Genomic DNA, 5,092 nt, shown 5'->3' on the forward strand with positions numbered 1-5,092 from the left:
TTGATCTCTCTATCAAGTTTTTCCCGTTTAGATTCAAGGCCTTCCTCGCATAGAAACACCTTCTTTCCAACAGAATCCAAAACTTCAGCATTAGTATCCCGCCTGGACAACCAATCTGAATTAGGGCAATCTGTTCTGAAAATAGATAAAGAATCTTCTCCACCGGGGGTTGGGGCACCAGCCAAGTCTTCAAGGTGTCGCACCCTTGGTTCTCTCTCTAGAACTCGACTTCTGGTTGATTTATTTTCGGCCATCTCTTGAAAAATATCCAGCAACTTGGGCTCTGATACCACCTGTCACAAAGGCAATTATGCAGCGGAATTTTTACTAAGTTTTTCGCCCTTGTGCGGCCTGTTTTGCGCACCAAAACTGTAACGACCTTGACTCTTACTTTACTTAGACCGAGTGCTGGATTTTTAAAAACATATATATATTTAAGTAGAAAACAGAAACATTTGCGGAAGAGTTATAAAAGTATGATTGTTATTACAAAACCAGACCCTTTAAAAACAACAAGGCCCTTTTCCTTAGAAATAATTATAACCTGGTTCCTTAATACAAAACATTTGGTCATTAAGTGCCAGACCTTAAAAGCACTTGAAATACATCTGTCCCTCCTCCCACACACACGCCTCCCCTGCACCCTGCGCACCCTCCAAGCCTCCCTTCATGGATCAACAGATTGATTTGGTTGTGTACCTACACCACACAAGTATAGTGAGTCTAAAGACCCAGCAAGCATATTTTGAATAGTATATAAAAAGACAAGTAAAAGCTGACTGATATTGATGTGTTGCCTTTGTAAAACTGTTTATAAAATGGTTAGAACAGAAACATCCTTGAGCACATACTAGCCCTTTACGTTTCAGAGCTGATCTTAAAAGTTAGGAATCCCTTTGAGCACATAGTTGGAAGGGCACTCTTCGGAGTCTATCCCTAAAGTCCACAACCTGAATAGACACTTGTCTATGTGGGTAGGATCTTCTAGAGCTCGTTCCAGAAGTCCAGTCCCAATAGAACCCCCAGCACATATTTTGGCTTCAGACTACCAGAGCTCAACCTGGCTAGCCTTCTGCCCAGATCCATCCAGTTCATAACTCATGGTCCACAAAAACATATTATACTTTTGGAAAAACAGAACTTACCTTTGAAACAGATCATGCCTTTGAAAACAGTATATAATTTGCAAGTACAGATTATATAAACAAGTGTGGGTTTCTAAAGATGAGTTGAGAAAAGAGCTTGCCTTATAAGATGACCTTGCTGCTATGTTATGATCCTGCTCAAGGTGGTATGGTCTTGCTTCTAAAATTGTGACTTTGGTTTTCTTAGTAGAGAGATGGTGGAAAAGAATATAATGAAGGAAGAGGTGTCCTATATATAGTACTAAAAGAAAACTGGTCACTTGCTTGTCACCTGATGGGTTTACTAATATAATAATAAAAAGGGCTGGTCACTTGCTGGTTTTAGTCATGGGTTAACAAAAGATGACTGGTCACCTGCTTCTCTTAGGCATAGGTTAATAAAAATGGTTGGTCATCTATTTGTCATGGGCATGGGCTAATAAAAATGGCTTGTCATCACTTAAGTATACTAATATAATAATACAAAGGGCTTGTCACCATCTTGTCTTAAGCATGGGCTAATAAGAAATGGCTGGTCATCACTTAAGTATACTAATATAATAATACAAAGGGCTTGTCACCATCTTGTCTTAAGCATGGGCTAATAAGAAATGGCTGGTCATCACTTAAGTATACTAATATAATAATACAAAGGGCTTGTCACCATCTTGTCTTAAGCATGGGCTAAATAAGAAATGGCTGGTCATCTACTTGTCATGGGCATGGGCTAATAAAAATGGCTTGTCATATTATTATACTTAAGTGATGACAAGCCATTTTTATTAGCCCATGCATATGACAAGTAGATGACCAGCCATTTTTATTAGCCCATGCCCAAGACAAGTGGGTGACAAGCCCTTTGTATTATTATATTATATACTTAAGTGATGACAAGCAGGTGACCAGCCATTTTTATTAGCCCATGCCTAAGAGAAGCAGGTGACCAGTCATCTTTTGTTAGCCCATGACTAAAACCAGCAAGTGACCAGCCCTTTTTATTATTATATTAGTAAACCCAACAGGTGACAAGTAGGTGATCAGTTTTCTTTTAGTACTATATATAGGACACCCCTTCCTTCATTATATTCTTTTCCACCATCTCTCTACTAAGAAAACCAGAGGCACACTTTTAGAAGCAAGACCCTAGCACCTTGAGCAGGATCATAACATAACAGCAAGGTCATCTTTTAAGGCAAGTTCTTTTCTCAACTCATCTTTAGAAACCCACACTTGTTTATATAATCTGTATTTGCAAAGTATATACTGTTTTCAAAGGCATGATCTGTTTCAAAGGTAAGTTCTGTTTTTCCAAAAGTATACTATGTTTTTGTGGACAATGAGTTATGAACTGGATGGATCTAGGCAGAAGGCTAGCTAGGTTGAGCTCTGGTAGTCTGAAGCCAAAATATGTGTTGGGGTTCTATTGGGACTGGACTTCTGGGACGAGCTCTAGAAGATCCTACACACGCAGACAAGTGTCTATTTAGGTTGTGGACTTTAGGGATAGACTCCGAAGAGTGCCCTTCCAACTATGTGCTCAACAGGATTCCTAACTTTCAGGATCAGCTCTGAAACGTAAAGGGCCAGTATGTGCTCAAGGATATTTCTGTTCTAACCATTTTATAAACAGTTTTACAAAGGCAACATATAAATATCAGTCAGCTTTTACTTGGCTTTTTATATACTCTTCAAAATATGCTTGCTGGGTCTTTAGACACACTATACTTGTGTGGTGTAGGTACACAACCAGATCATTCTGTTGATCCATGAAGGGAGGCTTGGAGGGTGTGTAGGGTGCAAGGGAGGCGTGTGTGTGGGAGGAGGGACAGGTGTATTTCAAGTGCTTTTAAGGTCTGGCACTTAATGACCCAACGTTTTATATTTCAAGTACTTTTAAGGTCTGGCACTTAAAGACCAATGTTTTGTATTAAGGTACCAGGTTGTAATTATTTTTAAGGAGAAGGGCCTTGTTGTTTTTAAAGGGTCTGGTTTTGTAATAACAATCATACTTTTATAACTCTTCCGCAAATGTTTCTGTTTTCCACTTAAATATATATGTTTTAAAAAAATCCAGCGCTCGGTCTAAGTAAAGTGAGAGTCAAGGTCGTTACAGTTGGTATCAGAGCAATGGTTGCGAACCTTTGTACTTCCACACACATGGTCCTGCAACTGCAAATCCAAGGTCTCACTTCAGGTTATTAAGTGTTTATAATGAATTGTTAAACTTATATTAAGTGTAAGCTTTGTTTCCATTAGAATCATGAGAAGAGGAACAAGAGGAAACACATCTACCCCATCTGAAGAGAATGAGCAGAATAATTTTATGTCCGGTCTTGTTGATGCTTTGCGGGATCAAAACCGGATCCAAAACCAACAAATAAGGGATCAGAACCGAATTCATAATGAACAGATGCGAGAAATGTTCCAGGCAAATGGGTCTTATCCGAATCATACTATCAATAACCATGAAGGAGGCAGCCAACAACCATCCTACAAGCACTTTATGAGCTTCAAACCATGCGACTTTAAGGGAAGTACGGATCCCATGGTGGCTGAAGAGTGGGTACGTTCATTAGAAACAATATTCGAGTTTATGCAATGAAACAACTCGGATAGGCTGAGGTATGCCATGTTCATGTTCAAAGACGATGCAAGGATTTGGTGGCAAGGAGCCAAGTCCACCCTCAATCTCGAAACAGCAACCTAGGAAGAATTCAAAGCTGTGTTCTATGGCAAGTACTTTACCTTGAGCACCAGAAATAAGTTGGCCAGGGAGTTCCTGGAAATTCGCCAAGGTGATCTAAGTGTGGCTGAGTACGTCAAGAAATTCGAACGGGGTAAGTACTTCGCACCAATGATAACGGGAAGCAATGACATCGAGCTGAACCATTTTCTGGAGGGTCTTAATGCAACAATCGGCCGTGATGTGAGGCTGAGAAATGCTGCAACAATGAGGGAAACGATCGATAGGGCGCTGATGGCAGAAAAGTATAGCCAGGACATTGTAAGGGAGGCACAGACCAAACGATCTAGTTATCAAGGGAGGGATTCTCAAGGGTCGGCTTCAAAACGGCCCTATCAGCAAAACTTTAATAATCAATCTAACCAGCAGCAGTCCAGAAACATATGGCGCCCTCAACATCAACAACATTAGCAGCAACAACATCAGCAGCAACAAAGAAGGACACCTTATTCTAGACTAGCAAACCAGGCCAACCTGCCGACTTTCCCCTGCAATCTTTGTGGAATCAATCATACTGGGCCGTGTCTGCAAAGCTCGAACGTTTGTTTCCAGTGTAAGAAACCAGGGCATCACAAGCGTGACTGCCTACAATTAAGAAGGGTCATACCAGGCAGAGTCTACTCCATGAATCAAAAAGAAGTGAACCCAAACTCAACTATTATCACAAGTAATTTGTTGATTGATAATAAGTTAGCCATTACCTTGATAGATACTGGGGCAACGAATTCTTTTATTTCTGCATTCTTTGTTCAACAAGCTGGCTTAAAACCAGTGGAGTCCATGGTTGTTTATAAAATCTCTCTACCAGCTGAACCAGGTATTAAAACTAATAAGTTTGTTAAAGCTTGTGAAACCCAGCTTCAAAATCACAAGATGTTTGTAGATCTTGTGGTGGTGGATATGTCGGGGTTTGATGTTATTTTAGGAATGGACTGGCTACTCCGTCATGAGGCTCAAATTAATTGCAAAGATAAGTCTGTGACACTAGTTGACCATGATGGGAAGGCCTTTCTGTTCCAAGCCCAACAGTTACCACAGATAGAGGTTCCAAGTGTGTTGGCTGCTGCTCATGTTAAGTTGAATGAGCAGCAACTAAAGTTAGAAGATATCTTGGTGGTAAGAGAGTATCCAGGTGTGTTTTTGGCTGATGTTTCTGGGCTTCCACCAGTTAGGGAAGTAGAGTTCAGCATTGTGATCAAGGTTGGTAGTCTGCCAATCTCGAAAG

The sequence above is a fragment of the Impatiens glandulifera genome, unplaced genomic scaffold (assembly GCF_907164915.1).
Source record: "Impatiens glandulifera unplaced genomic scaffold, dImpGla2.1, whole genome shotgun sequence".
Classification (NCBI taxonomy): Eukaryota; Viridiplantae; Streptophyta; class Magnoliopsida; order Ericales; family Balsaminaceae; genus Impatiens; species Impatiens glandulifera.